Source organism: Diceros bicornis, chromosome 3, assembly GCF_020826845.1.
Source record: "Diceros bicornis minor isolate mBicDic1 chromosome 3, mDicBic1.mat.cur, whole genome shotgun sequence".
Classification (NCBI taxonomy): domain Eukaryota; kingdom Metazoa; phylum Chordata; class Mammalia; order Perissodactyla; family Rhinocerotidae; genus Diceros; species Diceros bicornis.
Window position 1 is genome coordinate 51,236,044 of NC_080742.1, and position 11,210 is coordinate 51,247,253.

The 11,210-nt window shown below is 42.8% G+C and overlaps 1 long non-coding RNA gene across 1 annotated transcript; it reads left to right on the top strand.

Annotated features, from left to right (window-relative positions):
- Nucleotides 1–970: 970 nt before the first annotated feature.
- LOC131421964 (uncharacterized) lies at nucleotides 971–1,472 on the top strand. The gene is made up of 2 exons (XR_009224008.1): nucleotides 971–1,072; nucleotides 1,249–1,472. It is a non-coding gene; the product is annotated as an uncharacterized LOC131421964 (long non-coding RNA).
- The last annotated feature ends 9,738 nt before the right edge of the window (nucleotides 1,473–11,210 follow it).

An 11,210-nucleotide genomic window follows, 5' to 3' on the forward strand; every position in this document is an offset into this window, starting at 1 on the left:
GAAGGAAGGAAGGAAGGGTGGGGGGAGGGAGGGAGAGAAGACAGACAAGCATTAGGAGTGAAAAGAAACAAACAAAATTGGTTTTATTCAGATGATATAAATGGTTACACAGAAAACTCAAGATTCTTCAGACAAATTATAATTAATGAGTTTTGTAAGATGGGCTGGATATAAAGTTAATATACAAAAAATCAATTATATTTAGATACACCAGCCACAAGTAAATTTAACTTCCAAAATGATACCATGAACAATAGCAAAATAGAGACCCTAGCAATAAGTTTAATAAAAGATGTATAAGGGATTAAAGAAGACTTAAATAAATGCAGAAATAGCCATGTTCCTGGATAGGAAGATATTATCTTAAAGATGTGGTTTAAGTACATAAACTCTGGATCCAGATTGGCCTTGGCTCTGGCACTTAGTAGCAAGCAAGTTACTTAACCTCGCCATATCTCCGTTTCCTTATCAGTAATAAGGAGGTAATAATGGAACTTAGCTCATAGGGTTGTTAAGAGGATTACTGTACATGAAATAATGCATGTGAAGGTTTAGAACAGCGCCTGCCACGAAAGAAAGCTGTTCTGGATCACGTGGTGGTTCTGGGCTTGCAAACCATGCGTAGTGGAGCAACAAAAGCCCGGTCCTCTAACCAACATGCAGCGACCACTTCTCAGTTTTTATGTGAGAGAGTAAAATACACTTTTCCCTCGTTTAAGTCATTCTTGCTTGGGGTTTTCTGTCCCTTGTCACGGAGCTGAACCCCAACTAATATCCTGGCTAAGCCCTTATCTCTCACCCATCTTCCGCAGGCGCCGGCTCTCGCAGCCTCTCGGATGGGCCGAGGGAGGGAGCCCACGTGACCCCGTTTGGGCCAATAGGCTGTAAGGGGAGTCTGCAGAGGGCTTCTGGGAAAATCCCCCTCTAGTCCCACGGAGAGCAGTGGGAAGAGAGAGACTGGCTTGCTGCTGTCACTCTTCCCCGTCCTAGTTCGGGTTTCCCTAGGATTAGACTGTGAAACAAGGATTTGAGCGTCAGTAGTTTATTTGGGAGATGTTCCTAGGAAACATTGGTAGGGGAGTGGGGAAGTGTCTCGGGCAAGGAGTGTGTGTTTGTGTGGGGGTGGGGGATGGGGGGAGGGTTCTTACAGTTTGAGGTTGAGCCTGCATTCATGAAAGTGGTACATGCCGCTGGGATATGAATGGGGTACTGACAGCATGTGCTACACCCGTCTTGCTTCCCCTGCAGAAATGGTTGTGAGGGGATGTGATGCCGGGAGCTGCTACAGCCATCTCACAGCTGTGATGGGAAGGTAGAGAGAATTCAGAGATGCAGACCCTGAATTCTGACATCACACTCTGATGTTCAAAGAGCCTCTGGACTCCAAAAGCAAAGCCCTACCTCAGGACTTCCTGTTGTATGAGAAAAAGAAACTCCTCTTTATTAAACCACTGTTTGTTGGGCTAAATGCATTCTTAATAGTCATACTTCTTTCTCTTGATGTTTCACTCAGTGACAGTTAGCTTAATCTCAGTGGGGTTAGGGTTTTGGAAACCAAAGCCAGGAGACTTAGTGATATTTCTGATTTTTTTCTTGAATAGGGAAAAAGGAAAACACTGTGGATGGTGAAGGGATAGGGAGAAGGAAAGGAAGATTATGAGACACTATTTAAAAAACATTATCCTGGCACAGTGGCTCATTATGGCTAGAGCTGAGGGTGTGGAGGCCAGTCCCTGCATCTCAGTTAATTCCCCAGGCCCAGCTCTCATCTTAGCTGTGGTCCTCTTACCCCTGCAGTTCTCTTTCCAACTCCCAGGTAGAAACTTGAGAATTGACTAGAACATCCAGAATTCAAAACAAGTCTGAAAAAGTCTGAAAACAACCTAAGGATATAATTTGCTTCCCTGACTATAAATATTGGGTTTAAACTGCTATGGAGAAAAATCTGACTAGATATTGGAGTGTGGAAAGAAACTACTGTGCTTAGAGACACAAGGAAAGAGTGATACTTACTGGGGAGAAATTACACAGCCCTGCTCTTCCTTCTTCCTTACCCTACCTTGGCTTCTTGTGTTTCCTTGTTAGGATTAACCCTATGTGTGCCCGGACTCAGTCCTTACTGAACTTCCTCTTTTAACAACTGCTGCTTCACCGACTGGTAGAAATTAACCTCAGCCTTAACAGGATCCTGTTCACTTGGTTCTTGTGGTTCTGTCCCACGATACTATGTTCATGTGGCCACTGCGCTCAGCTGAGTTATAACGTCCTTCTGCCTTTCTAGATACCATCTTCAGTACATTGTTTTGTCTTCAACATTTTTTTTCCTGTTTTTTGAAACTTATTACCTTTGCAGGATCTTAAGGATCTTAAGAGAAGGAGAATGACAATGTCAGACTTTTAATTAGATTTACTCATGTTAACCTCCCACCTACCCTGAGAAGGTGTTGTTCTACCCATTGTGAGATCATTAATAGGGATAGTATTTGAGGTGTCCAAGAAGGATTGAAAGAAGAGGGTGCCTTTGAGAAGTCATTGATGGAAAGAAAAGATTCCCCAGGTGGAAGGTATGTGAGTCCTCCAAAAAGGGCCAGCAAAGGTTTGTTCTGCCTGGTAGAAAAAAATTGGGGGCCCCCCAGCAAGGATGCACCAGCTTAAAGTCTTTACATGAGTTTATATTTGAGTCCCAGACCCCCTTCTGACTGCAGGCTGGCTAGTTTGTCTTGGCTGTATACCACTCCTCTGTCTCAGCCCTGCCTGAAGGGAGTGGGTAGCTGCATTTCATTTTCTGGCAGGCCCAGGGCCTTGGGAGGCCTATGGGGTTGGTGGTACCCTTAGAACACTGACCTTTGGCAAATGACCTCTGGGCTTGGCCGAAGATTCCTTTTCTCCCCACAAGGCACGAAAGTGTCGGAGCCCTGACTCTGAAACAATGCGTGGCTTGGTAGTAACTAGGATAGACTGTTATCTGATAATCTAAGGCCTCCCTGGCGCCTTGGCGCTACGTAACACTGCAGGACCTTTGCCCAGCCACAGCAGAGGTAGCCCCAGGAATAACTAAGATTGAATTTCCCACAAGTCAGGTGAAATGGAGAACCAGAGCCAGATGGTTGAGTTAAAGAAAGTCAAGATATTTCTTGCACACCTGAGTTTATAGAGTGACATTAACATGGGTTACTTATAAACAAAGAAATTAAAGCTCAGAGAGGTTAAATAACAGATCGAACACTACAGCTAATGAGCAGCAGAGCTAAAAATTGAGTCATATCCCAGGCTTTTCGCATTCTAACTTGCTACCTTTCAGGCTTTATAAGTATAATATTCTTCTCTTCTGAAATTACTACCAAGCAAAACACTTATAGTTAATGATGACTGTCAATTTTGCTTTCTAAATACTTCTCAAAACTTTCCGTGTTCTCCACATTCATTGCCAACACCCTAGGCCAGTTACCATCATCTCCCGCCCAAACATTTGTAATAGCTTCCTAACTAGTCTCTCTACATTCACTCTTCCTCTTACCCCCATCCCCGTTCCAAATACTACCTAGAATGATCTTCTCAATATAGAAAACTGATCATATTCCTGTCCTATCTAAAACCCCTCACTGGTCTCATGATGTTTTAGGGTTTAGCTCCAAATCCCTAACCTGGCTACACATCTCTGCATTATATATCCTATAACCACTTTTGCAGCTTCATCTTCTGCTGTCATTCCCAGCCCTGTGCTTCAGCCATAGGGCCTTTGTAAATGCTGTTCCAAACGCCTGAAACACTCTCCTGCATTCTTTCTCTACCCTTCCAGATCTACGTCAAATCCCATTTTCTCTGTGGAAACTTCCTTGATTCCCCCAGGTCAGGTGTCTTGGTTTTTACTTTTGTAACATTCAGTACGTGTTCTTCACAGCACTTAACACAGATTATACTTAAAATTAATTTTTGTGGTTGTTAGATTAACATCTCTCTTATTAATTATTAGCTCCATGAGGAAAGGGACAATATCTAGGGAACAAACCAGCTTGTGGACTGACACATAGTAGGTGCTTATTAAATACTTGTTGAATGAATGAACAAACTTTAAGAAGATAAATATAAACCAAAGCAAAGGTAAAGGAGAGAGTTATGATCACCTATGGTTCTGGGTTTACTCTGATGGCCTTTCTTACCCAGAGGGAATTGCAGAGAACAAAGACATTTCGGTATTGTTTTAAAAATAAGTAGGTGTGGAGGTGATGTTTTGTAACTAGGGTGTTGATGTACAGCTGAAGTACATTAATTTCTGTATAGGAAAAATATTCCAGCACAGCCTATGACTGGCTTCGTCTGGACCACACTAATTTCCAGGAAAAGTGAATCACAAACAGTGAGACTGAAGAAAGAGAAATATTCCAAATGAGCCACCGGAACAGGCCAGACTGTGATTAACTGTGATTAACTGTGTCTCGTTGCTGCCTCACAGAATTAAATGCTACCTGCATTGGTTACAAAAGGAACTGAACGTTTCTATTGTTAATTTCATTTTCTCTCAACTGGAAACTAAAACAGGCTCTCTGGATAGTAAAACTTTAAAAAATTCCAGAAACCAAGCTATAATCTCTTTAAGGCTTGACCAAGATGTACCTGAGAAAGAAGAGACCTTCGCTTTGAATGACTCAGATCTTTAGCTTGATGTAAAAATATGGGCTGTTTGTTTTCTTCTCATAAAATTTGTGAGTTTTTTTTTTTTTGCAAGGTTCCCTATGCTTTATGGAATAGATATTACAAGAAAAATCCACATATCCTGTCTCTTTTCTCCACACAATTCTGTTATTTAGTTGGAGATGTATTTCTATGGGGAAAAAAGGTTACCCTTATGTGTTAAAAATGTACCTGGGATTTGTTTTAATTAGATGTGGTAAGACAACAGACGTGGACATAATTGTGATGAAGAAAGAAGTTTATACTCACAGATCCCTAGATACAGGAGGCACATCATGTCATGCCATGCAGGGCCACATGAGGAAGGACCGGGGACCATCAGGAGGCAGAAGCGTGGGAGAGTGCAGAGCATGGTCTGGAACCTTTATTGGGATTCTCTTGGGAAGGAATGGGAGAGGCAGGATAGGTGCACTGAGTACATTTAGGATGGGATAGTTTGAACAATTTTGGCAGGCTCTTGGCTCTATGAGTGGTTCCTAGTTGTCTGGCATCTGGCCTTGGGGTGATTTAGGGCAGGGGGAATACTGGCTTGGAGTGTAAGAGTTTAATAAAGGAGATGGTTGGGGGTGTGGACTCTCTGGGATGGTTGGTTTGTATATCAAAGGCATGCCTGGAAGGAAGTCGTTTTTTATTTCTAGGAATTAGCTGGCCCTGGGAGGGATGGTCTTTCCAGGATCAAGGCCCCAAATGCCAGAGCATCAGGAATACAGAAAATAAGAAAATATGGTCAACACACCTTAGAGCCAATTGGGGCTTGCATGGCTGGGTTTCTTCAGAACGTTCCTTTCAGTTTGCTTCCTCTTTTCTTTCCTTTCCTCCCTTCATCCCCATCCCCTTCCATCCCAATGACTATTTATTGAAGACCTACTGCTTGTGAGCCAGGCGCTGTGTCTGGAACTACAGAAGTCTACAGGCACAGTCCCGCCCTCAGGAAGCTCACAGCCTGGTGGAGGAAGGTGGACATCAGCCCTGTGGTGGTATTGGAACTTCAGGGATCTTTTCAGATTTGCGCTCTGTTTTCTGGTGTTGTGATGTCTACCACTAACGTTTCCTGTCCCCTTTGCTTTCTGGGCTACCAGATAATCAAGAATTGCAGTAAATAAAAGAAAAAGAGGTATGACTGAGTTTTAAGAGTCTCCCTATCTTTGAAGCGTTGGGCTTTAGTAATGGGGCTTGTACCTACTTTATAATAATCCTGGAGCTTTGTTGCACACAGTTGTGCTGGCCTGAATCCTCTAGGTGAGAGAGAGTGTTATTCTTTCCTATTTCATCTCATCTGAATACGTGTAACACTTTATTCTCCAACGATGTGAAGTAAATGAGTTATTACAGAGGCAAAGTAACATATAACGGGGAATACCTATATTTCCCCTTATCGCACATTTGTGTACTTCGAACACTCACAGGGCAGGGGATAGATAGTTGAAGGATAAAGTAAGATGGCATACAAACATGCCTGGCATATGGGACACCAATTCATGGCAACTGTTTTCAGAGCCAGTGCATTTTCTCCGCAACACCTGATCTCACTGTGGGCCAGACCTCTGGCTGCCTCAAGAGCCTTGATTCTTTTTTGTTTGTAGGTAGTAAATTCTCTTAGTCTTTGTGTATCTCAAATTTTGACCTCATTCTGGAATGATAACTTAGCTGGATAAAAAATTCTAGATTGTCAGTTGTTTTCCCTAAGCATTTCTGGTATCTGTTGCTGCTGCTGAGAAGTCTGTGACAGTGTAAATCATTCCTGTAATCTGCTTTTTCTCTCCGGTACCTTCATAGATTTTCTTTTATCCATGATGTTCTGGAATATCACTTTTATGAGTCTAAGTGTAGGTTTATTTTTATTTTTCCTTCTTGGATTTTAGAGTGAACTTTCTATTTGAAGAATCATGCCTTTCAACAGTTCTGGATAATTCTCAGCTGTCATCACCTTAAACATTGCTTCTTTAGCATTCAATCTATTGTCTTCTTCTGGAGCACTATTTATATGTATTTTGGAGTCTCTCAATTTATTATCCACATCTCTTAACTATATCTATGATACATTTTGGGCAAGTGCTGCAATTGTGTTTTCTGGTTTAGTAATTCTCTCTTCACCTGTGTCCAGTCTAGAGTTTATCTAATATATTGAGTTTTAAATTTCATCAGCTATAATTTTCCTTTCTTTTAGAGTTTTAATTGGTATTTTTTTTTTTTGTGAGGAAGTTCGGCCCTGAGCTAACATCTGCCAATCCTCCTCTTTTTGCTGAGGAAGACTGACTGTGAGCTAACATCCATGCCCATCTTCCTCCACTTTATATGGGATGCTGCCACAGCATGGCTTGCCAAGCGGTACATCAGTGCGTGCCCGGGATCTGAACCGGCGAACCCCGGGCCACCACAGCGGAGCCGGTGCACTTAACCGCTTGCACCACAGGGCCAGCCCCCAATTGGTAATTTTTTATACCCAGTAATTCTTGCTTTTCTTCTGCCTATTTTGGGTTTATAATTTCTTTTTTCTTTAATGGATATTGTTCATTTATTTGTCTCTTTTAACATCCTAAGGACATACGATGTCTTTTCCATGTAGCTTCATCACATTTCCATGATACAGAAATAACATGAAAGGACCACAAGAGTTTGGACAATGGGTATCTCAGTGGAAACCAGTGGAGACTAAAGAGCTGAAGCTTCCTCAAATATTTAGCTGAGTAAAACCTCTGGTTCCTTTTTTAGCTTGTCGTAGAGGCAGGTATTGGGCTGTGGGGAGGGCATTAGAGGCCTTTAGTAACGCCTGAGGTTGACTTTCCCACTAATCCAGTGCAGTGGGGTGTAGAGTCTGATTTATTTTCATAAACAAAATAAAGAAATGAGTCATTTCTTGAAAAAATGAGATTGTGATTGCCACTTTATACCTACTGTATGTGCCTTTTTTTAAAGAAAATGAAAGTGAAAGGGTAATTTATATGCCTTTTATAAACTGGCTTTTTCACTACTTCTTTCCATCCTTATACATTTTCTCTTGCTTTTAACTTCGTTTTGTGCTTTTATTTTGTTCATTGTTCAGATTAGTTGCTCCTTCATTTCTCCCATTTTCTCTTTATCCAACTATCTTTGTTTCCTCAGTGAACTTACTTGTGTGCACTCTAATTTTGTCCAGGGGAGGGAAGCTGGGCGGTGTGCTCCTTCAGGCCTGTCTGTTGCCGTGGAGACAGAGACCGTGGCCATGGGAGAAGGTTTGTCAAGTAGTGCTAGTGTCAGCCAGGGGACTGAGAGGAAAACATGGCTCATCAGGTGTAAGCTCACAGGAAACCATTCTGAAGCTGTCAAGATGTCTGAGTTCCTGAAATGCTCCTCAAAGCCTGCTTGTATTGAGGAAAGGGCCTAACCATCTTCTCCTGTGCAGTAACATAGCAGTGGGTGGACTTGTTTGGGGCAGTCTGTGTCATGCACTGGAGAGCAATAAGGGAGAACATCTGGGCCGGGTCAGGGCTGAAGCTCACATGAGAGGAAAGAGACAAAGTTTCTCTCCCAATCGACCTCCAGCACAGGAACAAGTGGCAACTTCCCTGAAGTAACTTTATGGGTGGTGGACAGTACCATATGATTGTTGGAGCAGTAGAAGAAGAATATGGTGATTCCCTGTGGTGACTGAGGCTGACGGGTTTATAGAAGCACATGAGAACCCGTTTGGGGACTTCCAAATATAACTGGGAGAGGGGTGTGGGGAGAGAATCATAATTCTCAAAGCATTATGATTTGGGCATTAATATAGATGTACTATTTTTTATACTTACAGATGGAGCTCCTGTGGGGACCTTCATCTGGGGTTATTTTAAACCCTAGGGCATCTGTAGCACGTCTGTACAAATTAATTACCTAAGAATTTGAGACAAGGGACCTTTGCTAAGGGTATATGTGGTGGCCACTCAGAAGAAATAGAGTGGAACCCCACCCAAAATTTGGTTGGGATGTTGAGACTGATGATGTCACACACACTCTACAAGGGCATGAAAAGGTTTATTACTCACTAGGGAGAGTAGGGTGGCCACCAAGCAGGCCTGAAAATAGCTTGAGAGAGCAGGGAAAAGAGACTGACATGAAGCTATTATGATGTTTGAGGGTAAGGCCAGGTGGGGATTCTGTGTGTGTTTGAACTTCCTGCTGGTGCCATAGCGGGGAACACCGGACTTTATTATCAGCTTGCCCAGAGGCAGGACACAAGGGGAAGAGGAAGATGTGAGAATTAAAAGCTGTAAGAAAATATTAAAAAAAAAAAAGTCAAGCTCTTTATTACAGTACATGACCCTGTTAACATAACTATCTTGATACCAGCTGGTTGCCGCTGATGTTGATGTTTTGACATAACATACTTTCATGCAGACAAAATAGCAAACTATTAAATTCGAGTTTTCCTTTTTTTTTTTTTTTGGTGAGGAAGATTAGCCCTGAGCTAACATCTGTTGCCAATCCTTCTCTTTTTGCTGAAGAAGATTGGCCCTAGGCTAACATCTGTGCACATTTTCCTCTGCTTTATATGTGGGACGCCTGCCACAGCATGGCTTGATAAGTGGTAGATAGGTCCGTGCCGGGATCCGAGCCTGCGAACCCTGGGCGGCAGAGGTGGAGCGCGTGAACTCAACCACTGTGCAACCAGGCCGGTCCCCAAGTTTTCCTTTTAAAAAAGGATTGAATCATATACACAAAAGACACCCCACTCTATCCCACCCCATCCCTGAGCCTTGCTCCATCCTCATTCATTTCCTTTTGATAAGCTCCAGGAAGTTGTTCCTGCTGTTGCCTCCAGTAATAATGATAGTGATGCTGCCATGACCATGGGTTTTCAATTGTGTCTCTGGATCAGGAGGCCAGGGTGGCTTGGCAGCATTCAGGAAACAGCATACAAGGTGTGTTAAATAAGAAAAAAATGCATCACTGTGCAGGAATTAATGCAATAGACACATCCAGTTGGGATTGCAGAAAATTTGCTCACAAAGGCCATTTGTTCCATTTTGATGGATTCGGCCAAATAAATCATTTGTTACTGGTTCAAGCATGCTTCACAGGGCTGTACCAGGCTATGTTGGTCCAAGAGAAATTCTACCTGTGGTGAATGAAGACCTTCATGGAAGTCATATTGTTCAAGTTCTTATTGTTGCCATTCATGTTTATGTAAATATTGAGCAGGAAAATTCATGATGCTCCATCTGTATTTTCCAATGATGCTTATCAGTACATTTGAGAGGCAGTAAAAAGAAAATTACCAAACACGGAAGCAATGAAAACATACTCTCATGAAGGGGCGTCCAGGACCACTGTTAGGTCCAGCAAATCCACAGACTTGACTTCAGCGGCTACTCCAGGGTGCATTAGGGTGTAAGGGGAAGACATCTCACACACTAGAGCATGCTTTCGCATGTGACCTTCTCTGGGGACCTAGTCCTGGAGCATTACCAAAGTGCTTCAGCTAGGAGCCAACAGTTTCCCATTCCCAAGAGGGAATCCTGGGAAAAACCTGTATAGGGAGCGTGAAAAGTTTACAGAGGGAGATTATTATATGATGGTCTCTTGGCTGGGCAGGGGCTGAGCTGCAAGACCCTGCGTGTGAGGGGAATTGAGGTAGACTCTTTGCCTCTATGCATCCATTCTCCATATGCACCTGTGTGAACACTAGCCAGATCAAGAAACAGAGTATTATCTCATGCCTCTTCCAGTCACAGCCTCCCACTGCCATGACTAATAAATGCTGCAGATGACTTTTGCCTGTTTTGTATTTTATATACTCTTTTGTGTTTGACTTCTTTCACTGAACATTATGCTATAACAGTCATCCATGTTGTTGTGCATAGCAACAGGTGCATTCACTCTGTTGTATGAATACACCACAATTTATTTATGGCTTCTGACGTTGATGGTCATTTGGATTGCTGACAGTTTGTGGATATAATGAATAGTGTTGCTAAGGACATTCCTATACATGTCTGGTAAACATATGTGTGCACTTACATTGGACGTATATCCAGGACTACCTTTACTAGGCCGTGTGGTATGTGGATGTTCAGCTTTAGTAGATAATACCAAAGGATTTTCCAAAGCAGATTATGAGAGTTCCAGTTGCTCTACATCCTCAGCAGAATTTAGTATTGTTAGTCTTATTCTGGTTGGCAGTTTTAATGTATGTTTCTCTGCTAACTAATAAGTCTGAACACCTCGTTATATGTCCATACGTTTATTGCTTAATCGAATATCATCTTCTGGGAAGTTCAAGACTTTGTCCATTTTTCCATTGGGTTGTCTGGCTTTTTTTTGTGTGTGTGTGAGGAAGATCAGCCCTGAGCTAACATCCTATGCCAATCCTCTTCTTTTTGCTGAGGAAGACGGGCGGTGAGCTAACATCCATGCCCATCTTCCTCTACTTTATATGGGACGGCACCACAGCATGGCTCAACAAGCGGTGCGTCTGTGCGTGCCCAGGATCCGAACCGGCGAACCTTGGGCTGCCAAAGCCGAGCACACCCAACCACTTGCGCCACCTGGCCAGA